We start from the raw sequence: 17,534 nt of genomic DNA, 5'->3' as shown, positions 1-17,534 counted from the left end.
CCAGAGTCTGGGTCTGTCAATGAGTTTGTTACTAAAAAACAAATAACATCATTTCAGTGCTATGCTGCTGTCCATTTTGTAATTTCCATTTTGCCAATCAAGGTTGGGAATAATAAAGACCTTGCCGTGTGACCTGTTGGGAAAGATAAAGACCTTGCCCTGTGACCTGTGACCTGCCACAGATATTAAATTTTAGCTGGGAAGACCAAATCTCATCACATGAAAGGGTCTCATTTGTTTTTGTTGACTGGCATAACAGAAGTGGAGATCCATTTAAATGCAGTTTCTTTTTGGCTTAGAAATGCATTTTGCAGTATTCCTATGAACACCTCCAAGGCCTGAGCATAAGTTTTCATCAACATAAAAGCATGTTTTACATCTGGCATTTATGCATGCAATAAAATCCTGCAAAATTCATGGTCTGGCTACAGGTTTTCAGTGATTCTCCAGTCTGTAGTTATCATTCTTATAGGTGTGTTATGTATGCATTTCAGTAATGTGCAATCTTGGACATTTTCTATTAATACAAAAGAGGTGGCTACCGTACACTTTTTACTTGCTTTTCAATATATACTGACAATTTTAAGTAGTGTTCAATGCTTTTTAATATATAGAACAAGTAAAAAAAGCCGGCACAATAGTTTACTGTATAACGCATAATGTATAAAATCATCACCTATAACGGTAGCATCTCAGTTGCTTACCAGATATGATAGAGTGAGGGTGTGTCCCATTCCTCCAGAAAGTGCTTCCAGATGCACAATCCATGGCTAACTTTATCATTATATAAAAACTACTGAGGTTAGAGAGTTGCAACTTAGTGTGTTTGACAATTGGAAAGAGGATGATCAAAATGTTTAACTATTTGCAGCCCTCTAGCCTCAGTAGTTTTTAGATCTGAGAACAGACAGAATAAAGTGTGGATTGACACAGACAAAGCTGGCACAATGGTGTTCTTTTACAGAAAACTGAAATACAGCAATAGTTATCTACATTCAAAGCCTCTGAAGATGGGATCTCTCAAGTGAGAATAACAAGAGCATTTTCTTTTTCAATCTGAATTGAGTTTATAATGGCTAAACTTTGATGTACTGTACCTATAATTTTGTCACAGTACTTACTCTCCAGACTTTACAATTTGTTCTGAAGAGTTATAGTACTCACTAAGCTTTTTTAGGAAATATGATATCTACAAGAAAAAATTCTTCTCAGAAGGTTATCAACGTCCTGTTGGTTTAAAAATGACAAATTTCTAATAAATTTGTATTTTTCATAGCTAACAAACCTGATGCCTTAACAATATGATAATCTTCTAGCGCCAGCTGGAAACCTGTTAAAAAACAATCAAAGATTGTAAAGCAAGGAATCTGTGGCATCTGGCAACTCACATGTATAAGAGGTGGATGCTGGTCACCGATTGGGCTTGGAACCTTGTGACGCACCAGTCTTTCTTTAACCACCTTGGAGAGTTGACTTTCGTTTTGCTCTCCTTCCCTCAAGCACGTTTTTTTTTTACCTAAGCCAGTGGTTTTTCCAGCCCAGAAGTCACGTGGATATCAACGTTTTTAGATGGCCTTCCATGATTCTGTGTTGACTTTCCTTTGGGACAGGTGCAATTGCAGTAGTTTTGCCTCATCCCTTTTCCTCTGCTTCATCATCAGTGATGTTATGAGTAATGGTGGTCTGTCTCCCACAGGGATATTGGCTCTTCAGGGAGAGAGGGACCAGCTACATTTTGTTCTTTTGCATTTTACACTTGTTATATTGAAGACAATTTGAAAACATTTGTATTATGATATTAACGTTTTATGTATCTTTGATTTTATCTATTTACACATTTTCTGGGAACGTGGTAATATTTTAATCTTTCAGAATTCGTGTTTTGTGATGTCTGAGATGTTAGGGGTTCATGTTGACGACAAGGTTTTTATGCTAGGATTCGGCTGTCTTACATAAGAGTACATTCCTACACTTCTTGACATCTTTAAGTATCATTTTCTACTTATATGTGGCTGTCTTACATTCTACACCAATATATACTACTAGTGGCTGTCTTGCATTCTACACCAATATATACTACTAACTATAGTGTAATAATACTGGTAAAAAGAGTGAGACAGTAATGAACTTTTATCATAAAAATGGTACGTTTATTAATAAATTTGACTCTACCAGAGTCTCTTCTTGTTTAAGGTGATATTTTTCACCTAAAGCAGACTATGCTAAAAGTAGGTTTTGAATACATCAAGGTATCTTTTAGGACACAGTAAAGTCAATTTCCCTAAAATTTTCCACCTAGGGCAGGAACTCATTTCAATGGTGTTCTTTTTTATTGCTTTCAAAATCTTTCCTCTTGTTAATAAAATTCTACTTTTACAATCTCAAAAAACGATATACCTAACTAGTTTTACTATATGTGACCAATAACTCCTACAACTTGAAATGTGAACTCTTAAAAGTCTCAAAAAAAAAAACTGAAGACAGTTGTCACTCTGGTTTGATTTAAAGAGGAATCCTAATAGATACAATGTAGATTTTGGATCAGGAAATCCAAGTGACTTAAGTATCTCTCTCTACAGAGACACCAAGACTGCTACCTTAGATCATCATTCTGAGACTGTGGTACTTCTTTGTTAACTGTTATGACCTGAGGGAGGCATTCTGAAGTCCAATGCTTACCATTTGAAGACCAAGTGCCAAGTGCAAAGTGCCAATACTACACTGTTTTGGGAACTGAAACCCCAATTAAAATGAGGTACGTTTGCCCTGAATTTAATAAATGCAGAAAAAATCACAAGCAGCAGTATACAGTAACAAGGCTAATGAAACAACAATACATTTAATACAGAAAATCAAGAGAACAATGTACCTCTACAAATACTCAACTCAAAAATGTGCTTACAATAATTTACAAACACTTAAGATAGGGTAATCATCCAAATAATTCAATAACACTGTATATAATCAAAAGTGGAGTAACAAATTTTTAAACAGGAAAAATTAACTGTTCAAGCACAGTACCATAATAAATTACTCAAGCTAAAAATAAATAATGTACTTTTCAAAATAAAATAAAAGCAATTCCCCAATGTGACATGTTGTGGAGTGAGATACAACCTGGAGTGAGATTTCTGATGGTTTTCTTACTGAGCATGGATGGATCACAGCCAATATACTATTATCTTTTCAAAGCACAGCATAAGAATATAATGTACTACTTCTAATTGATATTTCAAATCATAAAACTCTACACCAATTTTGATTTAGTTCTATTCAATCACGACTTTAAAAAGCAAGTCTTCAGTACATAATTTAAAAAAATATTAGAGTACGTATTTTAACCCTCTCACGCAGACTGGACATATTTTACGTCGACATTTTTTGTCTCCCGTGTGCCGACTGGACGTATTTTACGTCGACTTACAAAAGTTTTTTTTTAAATTCGCGGAAAAATACTTATAGGCCTACCAGCCTAAAACTTTTGAGTCACACGCCTTGGGGGATGCTGGGAGTTCACGGATCAAGGTGTTGTTTTGTTTACAATCGTTACGCAGGCGCGCAAGCGCGAATTTCTTTCTTGCCGCACTAAAAAGTATCTGTGACACATCTCGGAAATTATTTCGTCACTTTGACATAATTTTTGTACCATTGTAAATTAGCCGTTACATGAAGTATTATATATGAAAATGTGCGCATTTTTATGTAGAATACAACAATAAAATACTCATGATTGTAGCTTTTATCAATGATTATTGCCAAAATTTCAACCTTCGGTCAACTTTGACTCTACCGAAATGGTCGAAAAACGCAATTGTAAGCTAAAAAGCTTATATTCTAGTAATATTCAATCATTTACCTTAATTTTGCAACACATTGGAAGTCTCTAGCACAATATTTCGATTTATGGTGAATTTATGAAAAAAATTTTTCCTTACGTCCACGCGGTAACTCTTCCGAAAAAAATCATACATGCGATTGTGGTAATGTTTGCACCATTTTAAAATTAGCCGTTATATAAAGTTTTATATATGGCGAAATGTGCGCATTTCATTTGATGCACCAATACAACTAAAAAACAACCATGGTTGTAGCTTTTATCAGTTTTGAGATACTTTCATATAAATAACGATAATTGCCAAAATTTCAACCTTTGGTCAACTTTGACTCTACCGAAATGGTCGAAAAACGCAATTGTAAGCTAAAACGCTTATATTCTAGTAATATTCAAGCATTTACCTTCATTTTGCAACAAATTGGAAGTCTCTAACACAATATTTCGATTTATGGTGAATTTATGAAAAAAATAACATTTTCTTTACGTCCGCACGGTAACTCTTCCGAAAAAATCATACATGCGATTGTGGTAATGTTTGCACCATTTTAAATTAGCCGTTACATAAAGTTTTATACATGAAAATGTGCGCAATTTTATGTAGAATACAACAAATAATAATTGAAGGTTGTAGCTTTTCTCATTTTTGAAATATTTGCATATAAATCAAGATAAATAGAAAAAAAACCATGTTCGGTCAACTTTGACTACCGAAATGGTAAAAAAACGCAATTGTAAGCTAAAACTCTTACAGTCTAGTAATATTCAGTCATTTATCTTCATCTTGAAACAAATTTGAAGTCTCAAGCAAAATATTTGGATTTATGGTGAATTTAAAAAAAAATCTTTCCTTCCCTCCGCGCGCGGATTCTCCGCCACAAATCTCCGAAATACGTACGTCCCATTCTCAGAATATTTGCTCCGTTTCATATTAGGCATTTCATAGAGTTTTATATATGAAAATGTGCGCAATTTCATGTAGAATAAAACTAAAAATATTTGAACGTTGTAGCTTTTCTTATTTCCGAAATAATTGCATATAAAATTATATATATAAAAAAATTCGACATTCGGTCAACTTTAACTCGTCAGATATGCAATTGTAAGCTAATACTCTTACAGTATAGTAATATTCAATCATTTGTCTTCATTTTGAAAGAAATTGGAAGTCTCTAGGACAATATTTAGATTTATGGTGAATTTTTGAAAAAAATATTTGTTAACGTCCGCGCGTTACAAATTCATGCATTATTTTGTGATAATATTTTCTCTGTGTTGCTTTTATTGTTTTACAATGTGTTATATACCAAAATGATCGCAATTTAGTGTACATTACAACGAAAAAAAAGTAACTTGTTACCTTTAACCGTTTTGCGCACAGCGCGATTTGAATACAATTATATATGAAATTTCGTTTTACCGCTATCATATATCGCATTATTTATATATGATAATGATATTTTTTTTCATTTCTGATGGTTGCATACTAAACTTCAGGCAATGACAAAAAAAGGAACCAAAAATGAACTCTTAATCTTGAAAACTAAGCGCGCTGTGATTTTTTGAAAAAAATATTTTTTCTGCTTCTGCGCTCAGTCCGAAACCCCTCCGGCACACGGGAGACAAATTTTTATTTACCGCTCCGGCGTAAGAGGGTTAAGTACTTTACTTATATAATTATTCAAACTTTTTTGCAAACCAATCACCAGCCTACTTGAAATAGTATGGTGTAATTTTTGGGATAAAAAAGAAAAAAAATATTAAAACAGCTTTAACAGTTCAATGTTCAATTCTGCATTTCCCAAAATTTCCTGAAATCTTAAATCATAGTTATTCCAATAGCATTAGGTTAATTATATCATTTTCTGTCAATATTATTAATCTAAATTTATCTGATGTTGAAGCTTTCTTGTATTTTTACCCTACCATCAAAAGGTGACACCCCATTCTGGTGCAGGAGTAAAAATTTGATAAATGGAGTTTTCACTGCCCAACATTACTTCTTTTTAATTTCAGTTAACTCGTAATAGGAAAAAAATTGAATCTGAATTCTTACCTAAATGTAAATTTCTCTCAACAATTACTATTGTAGCACAAACTTAAAATGACTGCATTAGCCATCAGCTTGACCCATACACTCACTGAGAGCATCATCCCCGTCAGCTTTAAGAATGAAACGGCAAGAGTAAACTAGAGAAGGTGAAGGCAGAAAGTTATGCTGATGTCTCACTGATAGTTCGTATCAAAGCTAAAGAAAAAGATAAGTCTTGAGACTCAACATTATGTCTGACATTTGACCAGTTAACCTTTATGGAGAACTAACTACACCATCAGCTGTAGATAAGAAAACTAACTACACCATCAGCTATAGATAAGAAAACTAACTACACCATCAGCTATAGATAAGCAAACAAAATAACCTAAAAACCATCCAAAATTCCTTTCACCACATTAATAAACAAATGCTAGCAAAGAAAAGTGTGCAAAAACAAAGAAAACAGGAGGAGTTACACCTAAATACACACTTGACAAACAGCACTCTAGGTAAAAGAAAAGGAAATGGTCCAGGAGAAAGTAACATCTTTGAGGGAAGGCACACTGTAAAACAGTGTCAAACTTGAATTTGGAAGAAATTTATTATAGCCCTAAGTAGTTTAAAGCCAACGCTGAGAAGCCATTATTGACTGAGTATGACTTATCATTATTTTACTGGCAATACTACACAAAATTCTAAGGACTTTTGATAAAAAGACCTAAAGAAGAGTGGGCTTCCAATTCAGCACCAGTCAATAACTTTCATAACACAAATCTTTGTCTCCAGTGACTATCTATTCCATAAACTTACCAGTGGTCTGCCCTAGCACAAGTCATTGTAGATACTTTTCCTGTTGATGCACTCACTGTTAAGGACATAACGATCTTTCTTGTCTGCCTATATTAAAGTCGCAATCTAGCCCTGCAAGAGCTATGTCTATTAGCCGAGTTGTCTGGTTAAGCTACTTAATAATAATGACCAAGGTTTCTGCTTCCCTACTCCCTTCCTAATGAAACTGACTGGCAACAAATTATTATTATCCACTGACCATCTTGTAAAGGCATAACCAATGAGTCAACCCTCTGATGAATAATATGAATTGTTGACCAAATATCCAGTAACATACAGTATATAAATGGAAAACACTTATCAAGTTTAAAAAGTACAGAAAAAGAGATAAAGATCCACTTTCAAGTGCACTGACTTTAGAATTCAATTCTCTCACAGATTGACTCATAATTCCACTTTCTATCAACAATAACTGCTTCAATGGTGAACAGTGTCAATCTCAAGTAAAAACTTGCAATTACCCAATCCTGCAAGTAATTTTCTTCTGATCGCACAACACGCAGACGATGCCAATTAAATATTCTTAGAGATTTCCACCTGGCTCCCATCTGAGGTTTAACTTTTCATAATTTTTCCTGCAATCTCTTCCCATCTTTTACTGCTTGCAGAATTTTCACTTTTCACTGAAGGAAAACTTCTTTGAGTGAGGCTTATATAGTTTGGAAATAGCTTGGGAGTTTTGTAAAACTACTTTATAATGTGAGTTTCATCATCCAAATAGTTTATAAACTCATGACACCAAAGAGTTTCCAACCTCATGACTCATTTGAAATACAGTGTTTTTGCACCTGTTAATATCTTTGTAAACAATACCTATGCATTTGAGCACAGGCTCATGGCTGCAGTGGCATGTTGACAACTTGTTTCAAGTAACTGCTCATCTCAGCTCTCAATCTAAATCCTCAATGAATTTGACATTTAAAGATTTGTGCAGTCAGTCTATGACAAAACTGGTACGTACTAATACATATTCAATATTTGTTGGATCAAATTTTGGTTGGACTGTTTTCCCTGAGTTATAAGATCCCAATGTCTTCTCCCATTAATGGTGACTTTTCTCTTACTGTCACAGCTATATGTGAATTAATGTGTGGATGTTTTACAACTACTCTGAAAGAGTCACACTAATCACTACAAGTAGTCAATGCAAGATGGCTACTACTCAAAGAGACTTGCATTATCATTAAGATTAATTCTGTATTTTCTGATTTCTTATAAAATTCTTTTAAGTTACAACTGTTTTTCATAATGATAGAAAAAGTACTAATAATGAGTGAAATAAGAGGCCCCTTGGGACTAACAAAGTCAGCAAATCCATTATGGTGACTACAAAGATGTAAAATTAAAAGGTTTGTAATCTCTAACTAAACTCTATATAATTACCTAACTAACTGATCATAGTATAATATATTCATTATCATTCAAGAAATGCATTAAATGAAATCTAAAACTTACACATTATTGAGATTAAATAAAAATTTCATATGGCTTCCTGTAAATAAACTTTTAGGCAGCTGACTTCTGGAACATCATCAGCTGGGAAAGTATCATCCACCAAAAAAGTCCAGATGTGTATTTTTTTCATTTCTTACTGTATTAAAAAGCAATATTAAGTGTAATAATAACAGATAAGAGATAATTAATCATTCTAGATTTTTTATAATCATAGTGGGACACATTGCCTACAATCAGCCAATGTAAAGCATTAAAAAAATAACACTATACGTAAAGTTATTCAGAATTCATAATAAAATTCTGATTATGCAATAGCACTTTTATGAATTAAAGTGGAACTCAAATAAAAAAATAAAAAAATCGGTGAATGAAGTCAACACGCAAGAATTCTTTACTTAACTTAAGCTTTCAAACTAGTTGCTTTGCAATAAGAAACTTGAATCTACAAAATACATAACTTTAAATTTCAACTATTAACTCAAATCTCACTCCAGGTTACAGAATGGTTCAAATACAAATCATACATTAAAAGCTAATCATAACAAGACCTTCATAGAAACAAGTACGTACATATATGGATATACTGAATAGATCAAAAAGCTTCAATCCCGAAAGCCTTACACAATAGTACATGCCAGGTAACTCAACAGTTCAGAGATAAGCTAATGCTTTTGCCTAATCTACTACAATATATGATACAGCCAAATTATATAAACCATAGAGATACATACCATAAAACCAATTCATCCTACAGCTACACTGTAGATAATAAAAGCTGTATACTAATGACATGGAGTGTTCAGTACATAATCCTTGTAGCATAATATGCTTTGTAAAATAAAACATATCAACAATGTTTCCTTCAAAACTAACATTTCAAATAAAGGTTACATTTAAATTATCTGAACATGTATCACCTTTACCATTACATTTCCAGTACTGACTACAGCTACATTTCAAATTCGGAATCGTATTTTAGTGTAAAGCATCATACCCCTCTACAACAAAAACAAAGTAAAAAAAAAAATTACTATTACCAATGCTACAACTTCATTAATTCTGGAAATCAAGCATGCTCACATCAGGCACATGCAGTGGTTTTAGCAAATTACAAACTGATGGTGGCATTAATACAAGGATTTTCTCAAAATACAAACAGCATAGGTCAGAGCAAACCTTATAAGCCTACTATAAAGAAAAACGAGGAAACATAAATATTATCACAGCACCCTACAACATGCAAAAAATACTTCTTGTACCAGTGAATAGTTTTTTTAATCTCTCACGTTAATGTACCTGTCATTTTCAGGGCAAAGTCTACATTATCATATACATACTTGTTATAGAATGCACACTGCCTCAAGGACTTAAATTTGCTATCTTAATTCCTGCAATTAGTATCTTCCTTAGTATCTGTTACTTCCCTAAAATTCTCAATCGCACTTTTCCTTGAACAATTCCATTCCCACCAATCCAAACCTGCAATCTACACAACTGTGCAATGGAAAACTGTACGAATAGATTGCTGAGACGCGTAAAGAAGTGCGGCTCTCTCTACACTGATAATGATGTCAGAGTACCTTAGAACATTTCTAATTTCAAGAATTCAAATTAGATCATGAAAATTTCATCAAGAATTCTATAGGCCCCACCCATCATCTAATATTAAAAACAATTTCTTTGCTTAACATGAGAAATACACCACAAGGTTTCATCAACTAAAACCATGTTGTTGTCACTTTTTGTTTTTGCATCTCCTTCTCCAACAACCTCTAGTACTTCCCCCATGTCCTTTCTCCAGGGTTAGTCTAAGAAACTGAATGCTTTTGTTCTTGATTTCGGGGAACATGGAATTAGAATTTCAACACAGTTATGTCCATTCAGAGTTCCTCTGTAATTCTGATTATTTTCGGTTAATTCACAATTTTTATGAATAAGAACCACAATGTATCAATTTTTTATGGTAACATGGAGTGTTACATGTTTAAAGTGTAGTAAGCAATACTCTATAAATTTAGATAGTGGTTATTGGTACAGTAACTCCTAACCTCCTGTAACCCCTGTGGCTAGAGCACACAGCGCTATATTACCGCTTGCCAGTATATAAGAGAATGCCAAGAATCTTTAAAATGGAGATAAGGCGTGAAGCACCGTTCCACCACCCCCTTACTGAAAGCAGATGATAAAAAAATGACAGTTTAAGTAGCGCCACCCTCTCATAGTGTGCCTTGTCAACAGTGCTGATCCGTTATGTCTGGAATTGTGTCCTCTGTAACCAGTTGGCTTATTTTGACAATAGTTTCCACTCAGTTTTTCTTAAGTAATAATGCATTTGTGTTTTAATGTGTTTTGAACAATTATGGTAGTAATACAAGTGGGAAATGAGATGTTTTTGCTGGATGTAGTAGGGGTGTGGAATAACTCATTTCCTACATGAATTACTATCATAATCATTCAAAACACATTAAAAGACAAGAAAATACATAATTATTTAGGAAAAGCGGAGTGGGAACCGTTGTAAAAATTTACCCTAAAATATACTTAACTTTTTCCCAGTTATTGCTTATATCATCCCAAAGTTACTCTAGGATCAAACCAATCTTCATGGTCAAGCTTCTATATAAGCCTAGTCTAAGAAATACTATACAGTTGGGAAGTGAATGCGTTCTGGGGGGTCAGTACTAACAACAACTAATGATATTGGGGCTAAGCTTCCAAAAAAGTACGTTTTTGAGGAAATCTGTTTTCAAGTAAACTTGAATTTTGATGTCTGGTAAAACTGACTCGTTACCAAAAAAAACACCAATGTGTCAAGATAAACCCCTCCCAAAGCTAATGCCTGAACGTCCTAAGTAAGATCAGACTACTGTGAATCCATTCTTTTCACCCATGTTTTTTCTTCCCCCAAAACACAGTTTCATATTTTTCATACCCCGAAATTTGTATAAGCTACTCTAAACAATGCACCATAATGCTTTATATACATATAAACTATATCATAATCACATGAAAAACTTAAAAAATAAAATCAATTGGATTTAATAAATAATCCTGCTGTTAACCTATTGCAAACATTTACCACATCCCATCCTAGGTTACAATAGCCAAAACCTCAAAGGTACCTAGTATGTGGCATTAATGAAATGACAGCATCTCTTTCAGTTATACCTAAACAGACAGGCTGCGGTAGGCTAGGCCTACATGCATACTTTGCGTTATGCTAACTAAAAGGAGCAGATACAGAGTAGAGAGACAGGGGGAGGCATGAGAAATCCAACTAGGGTAAACAACCACATGGACTGGCCAACTCACTGACTACCACGGCTAGGCCACCCTCCAAAAAAGTACTTATAACACGTCCTGACACCGGAGATGGTCATCAGTCACAAGTTGTTGGTAGTGAGAGAAGGAGCTCAAGACCTCTACTCTCCTTTCGAAGTAAGTATTTTCTCCAAAGTTAGAAATTAAGGCCATATTTTAAGACTTAAACAGAGGATACTGAAAAGGGTGGCCAACGCAGTTCCCACAACCCCAAAACGCTTTCGAAATTTTCACTTACGATTAAAAATTGGTATGTGTTTACCCTCCAAACTGGGTATAAGACTTACACAAAACTGGCGAAAAAAGCAAAATTAGTATATCTATTTGTAGTATACAGGCAGTCCCCAGGTTACGACGGGGTTTCCATTCTTGAGACGCGTCGTAAGTTGAATATCGTCTTAAGCCAGAACATCATAAAAAATCCTAAGAAAACCTTACTTTTAATGCTTTGGGTGCACTGAAAACTATGTAAACTGCATTCTTATTGCATTTTTCATCCAAAAAACCTTTAAACATTGATTATTTTGCATTTCAGGTATCATATTTCATCTGCCTGATCAGTGTAGTAGGTGTCGTAACCCTGGAACATGCATCATACCCTGGAAATCATTTCTGATGAATATAATTGAAAGCGCCTTAACCTCGGAATGTTGTAAGCCGAGACCGTCGTAACCCGGGGACTGCCTGTATATACATATTACAGCAATTTTATCATTACTGCATTACTATGACAACTAGAATTCATGGAAACAGTTTGTACATGCATCGGCGTGTGTGTGACGCTCCACTAGATTGGCAACAATGAATCATATTCCTTGCATCGTCTGCTCATAAGTATACATCCAAAATATTTGTAATTTTTCTGGGTTAATTTGGTTGCAGAAAAGTGATAATAGACATGAATTAAATAAACATTTTGAGGTAAAGTTAAACTAAATAATGAGTAAAGTAAATAATTAAGGGAATAAAGCTTTGCACCTCATATTCAGTGTTGTAATCTGCTGCTCGTAACTGTGTTTGTACGTAGTTCAAGTGCAATTTGGAGTTAAGACCAAAATGTGTATAATTACAATCTAAGTACTGTGGAGTTTCAGTTGTGATGGCAGTAAGGATAAAACCACCGATTACAAGGTAAAAATGAATTCAGTTCAAACCATGACCCCGGGAATAAAAAGTTTCATACTTTCATTAATATAGGCAACAAAATATTTTATTGTGCTGATTGCAACTGCAATCTTGAGTAAGATCAATAAACGTTACATAGGGTAGAATATCACGACAGGCCAACCCTCATCACGGTAGACGGGTCTTATTCGCTCGATATTTAATTGGTGAAACATGAATACAATTGCAACTCTAAGCATACCATTTAAAAGACTGAAGTTTCGTCAACATATTGTGATATATGAAAGCCCCATACGAACTAAAATAAGCATGCGAGCTCTTCGTAAAATATGTTTTCAAGGCAGTTTTGAAATCCAATATGGCGGCTACGTTTTGCATGGACGGTTCTCATCAGTGACGGCCACCATCTTTCCCCAGCCTTCCCAGCACTCATTTGAACAATGTTAGCGTATGTATGTAACGTTTATTGATCTTACTCAAGATTGCAGTTGTAATCAGCACAATAAAACAACATTTTGTTGCCTATATTAGTGAAAGTATGAAACTTGTTATTCCCGGGGTTATGGTTGGAACTGAATTCATTCTTACCTTGTAATCGGCGGTTTTTTATCCTTACTGCCATCACAACTGAAACTCCACAGTGCTTATTTGATTGTTATTATACACATTTTGGTCTCAGTTCACTCCACGTTGCACTTTAAACCTGTTGCTGTTCCTGGTTTCTAAGCGCGCGTGCCATAAACACAATTACGAACAGCAGACGACGACAGACGACGAAACTGCAAAGTTTTATTCCCTAAACTGTTTACTTTACTCGTTATTTAGTTTTAATTTACTTTGTTATTTAAAAATTTTGATTTAATTCATGCATATTATCCCTTTTTGCAACCAAATTACCCCGAAAAATTACAGATATTTCTAAAGTAGATAAAATCAAATGTTTCTAACGTTTTCGTACATCTGGCTACCGAAAACCATAGAGGAACGAATACGGAAAAGTGCAGAGGAACGACTACGTTTTTTTTTTTTTTTTTGCTTTTTTGTTTTTGCTAGCACTTTTCATTGATTTCAGTCTTTATTAGTATTTTGAATTTCTTTAATAATCGTATGCCAGAAATAAATGTAACCTTTAATGTTTGCATGCTTTAATGTTTGCATGCTAAGAATGGCAAAATCATCGTTGCCACATTAGTGGAGGCTTCACACATACGCCGTTCCATTATTATAAACTGTTTCCATGAATTCTAGTTGTCATAGTAATGCAATAATGATAAAATTGCTTTAATATTTATGTATATATACTTCCAATACACAGCCTAATTTCACCAATTTCAACGTTTTGTGTGTAGTCTTATACCCAGTTTGGAGGGTCAACACATACCGAATGGCAACAGAGAGAGAGAGAGAGAGAGAGAGAGAGAGAGAGAGAGAGAAAGGAAGGCGGAGGAACGAAGAAGAAAAGGGATGGCGGTGGAGGGGGGGGTGGGGGTGGGGAGAGGGTAGGTGGAGCTTTACACACGTGTTCGTATCCATTTCTGCATAATGGAGTTTTTGTCTCTTGGTACAAGGACAAGTGTCGTTATTCTTTACGATTAGTGATTCACGATACCCTTATAAATTACGGCACTGGGTGTAATGCACTATAGCAAAATCTTGTTCTGTTACGAGTGTTCGTTACAGAAATAGGTATTGCCCAAAAACGTGCTTGCACTGTCTCTGAAACCCATAGTAGACATGCTGCTTAGTTGTCAATCAAGTTTTTATAACCAAGTATTTTTTACAAGCTAGCTATTGAATAAATTTGTATTTTTCTCAGTCAAAACATATGCCCCTCAATGCTAACTTTCCTCTTTTAACGACTTTCTGGTCATTGCAAATTCGGCCCCATAATTTCTTATGGTGCGAAAACAGACAGAGGCCCATGGACCGAAAACGATTGCGTCACACTACGGCGATAATCCAGCAGTAAAACATCTTCATATATCCAAAAAGTAAATAATAAAGATATATATGCGCATTACGATTATAACAATTACATGTATAGCTGATAAAAATCTGCATGAATAACTGGTAAACTGTTCTGCAATGACAGTTGAGTATAGCAATTATTTACAATAGGTACGAAAGTCAAGATGTTGTGACGTCATAATACAGAACTTAAAAGAACGTTCTAATTCAGAAAAATAATTACTTAAATTTGAGTCAGAGTCGAGTTACTTTTTCAATAACGAATATTTTCAAATTAATCATCATAAATATGTAAAATATTGATGTTTTACTACTTACTATTTAAAAATTAGCTAAGAGCACGCTTCTCGTCATCTTCTACCAAAACAGCTGTTTACTCCTGGCTTGTTGTTGGTGAGAAATCGTGTTTTGATTGTTGTGATAAAAGTGCTCCAGCGTCTGTGGGTACAAGTGGTGTGCGGATTTATCACAGGAAATGGAAAGTTTGTTGACACAAGCGACTCCGTAAACATCGAGATGGCGTCAATCTTCGAAACATTTTTAGTTGTAAGTAAAAATTTCTAAAGCGTTTTGGTGAGATTTCCACTGCCGTGGGCGCCATTTTCAGTACCCTCTGTTTAAATCTTAAAATTTGGCCTTAATTTCTAACTTTGGAGAAAATACTTACTTCGAAAGGAGAGTAGAGGTCTTTAGCTCCGTTTCTCACCAACAAGAAGTCGCGACTGATGCCCATCTCGGGTGTCAGGACGCGTTATAATGTACTTTTTCGAAGGGTGGCAAACATTGATTGTAGGTGGCCTGGTTGGCCTGCCGTGGTAATCTACCCTATACGCTAACATTGTTCAAATGAGTGCTGGGAAGGCTGGGAAAGATGGTGGATTGTCCGTGATTAGACCAGCCAGCCACACGATTGCCCCCATATTGGATTTCAAAACTGCCTTGAAAACATATTTTACGAAGAGCTCACATGTTTATTTTAGTTTGTAAGGGGCTTTCATATATCACATTATGTTGACGAAACTAAAATCTTTTGAATGGTATGCTTAAAGTTGCAATTGTATTCTTGTTTCACCAATTAAATAAAGAGTGAATAAGGCCTGGCCAGCGTGATGACGATGGATCGTCCGCGGTCGTTTACCCTAAGAAAACAAGCCAAACCCAATCTTTCCCAAACCCAACCTTTCCAAGAGTAGTATCATGCTTTAACCTAACTAGAATTTAGGTTACCTTCCCAACCTGACTTAGTGCGCTGTGCCCCGACTTGGCTGAGGGGTTTGCCTCTGCCCTGGAAGCCACGCCCCCCAAGTTATCCTTAACATCAAGCACATGGACTCATGAACGATACACCCATTGTGGCAGGCAATAGGGTTCAAGTTAGGTACCAATGCAGAGGTATACCAATGCATGCTGCCCACAGCCCATAACGAGCTCTTACAGTACTTATAAAAGTGACCTACAGACTCCATGCCAATTCTGAACGACTGTACACTGGTTACGCTAATCCTATTCTTCTCATTCGGTAGTGTTAAGACTACGTTGTCAAAATGAAGAAGTCACCCAAGGCAAAGCTAACAGAGACCTAGGTAGCTTACCTTGGTCTTGAGGAGTCTTCATCATAGGTCGCTCTACATTCATAGGAGGGAAATATCAAACCTAAACGACCTACCAAACTAGATAAACTGACATCAAAATCAGCGACATTAAAATTCAACATTTTCTTGTCTCTCTCTCTCACCTCGTCGAGATTCATCTGCTCCGAAGCTGAACTGCTGCCATCTCTCGTCCCGTTCAGCAAAGAGATATCGTCACTGGTAGGACTTTTCAAGCAATTCCCCATCCTCCCACGACTCTCGAGGAATTCGTCCGCGAATTTGGAAATTCAATTCTCTTTCGGTTATTGGTAATCACCATTTGTCACTTTTACACTTTTATTTCGTTCTATAGCCTTGGCACTCGCTCGTGACTTCACAGCTGGGGTGCGTTCACAGGCTTAAAGAAGTACAATTAAAAAGTGGAATAGCATTGCATCGTTCGATTCTAAGAGATTTGGCTTCGTTCGACCTGTCACAAGTGAGTTCGTAAGCGACTATAAGTTTGATCCGCAAGTGATTTGCAATATTAATTTTTCTAAACTTAGTATGTGCTTTATAATATTTCATTTAGAATTAAGTATGGAATAAATACCTATTTCAACGTTCGATTCTAAGAGATTTGTCCTCGTTGGAGCTGTAATTAAGATGTTCGTATGCAACTTTTAATCAAATTCATTGGTGATTTATGGCATCATTATTTCTAAATTTTGTATTTTCCTTATAGTATTTCAAATATAATGACTTATGGTATGATTAACTTCTTCGAGGACTAAAATCAATTCAATAATATACCTTTTCACTTTCGATAACAACATGTAGTGTAATGACAAACCAAAATAACTGTATAGTTACTGAACGCACCAACCATGCGGATGAATACATCACCTGCAAACATAAACAACAGAGGAGTCTCGATGGTTCGAACACACTTTAACTCGAACTGTAGGAAATATTGAAGGAGGAAATCTTAGCAATATACGACCTTTATAATACAATGACATACTTTCTATACATTATGATGTTACTTTTTATCCAATGGCTTCTAATCATAGGCATTGGAGACTCTTTTGAAAAATCTTTTCGTTAGCTGCGATGAAGATCGAACTTACTTTGTTCGAAACAGCTGGAGCTGAACAACTCATAAAAACTAGTTCTGTGATTCATTAGACGTAATTGTTTTACGAGGCTTAATATTAGCAGCCGTAAAGTGCCTAGTTTCACAGATGCTAACAATATTATGTTTGCCATAATAACATCAAAAAGAAAATTGTAATTTATTAATTTTGTTTGTTTTGCATTTCGTTGTCGTCTGCCGAATTATTATGGGCGGAATAATTAAAAGTTTCAGCATTCCAAT

At 35.1% G+C, this 17,534-nt stretch overlaps 1 protein-coding gene across 1 annotated transcript in view; it reads right to left on the bottom strand.

The window, feature by feature from the left end:
- The window catches only part of LOC135217188 (uncharacterized), a 116,588-nt gene extending 100,284 nt beyond the window's left edge, over positions 1–16,304 (bottom strand). The window contains exon 1 of the mRNA XM_064252911.1: positions 16,178–16,304. The gene's annotated coding sequence lies outside the window, so the exon portion shown is untranslated. The remainder of the gene's footprint in view (positions 1–16,177) is intronic.
- Between the last annotated feature and the right edge of the window lie 1,230 nt (positions 16,305–17,534).

The sequence above is a fragment of the Macrobrachium nipponense genome, chromosome 7 (genome assembly GCF_015104395.2).
Source record: "Macrobrachium nipponense isolate FS-2020 chromosome 7, ASM1510439v2, whole genome shotgun sequence".
Taxonomy (NCBI): Eukaryota; Metazoa; Arthropoda; class Malacostraca; order Decapoda; family Palaemonidae; genus Macrobrachium; species Macrobrachium nipponense.
Note: the sequence above shows the minus strand (reverse complement) of the source record. Positions and strands in the feature narration are given on the sequence as shown.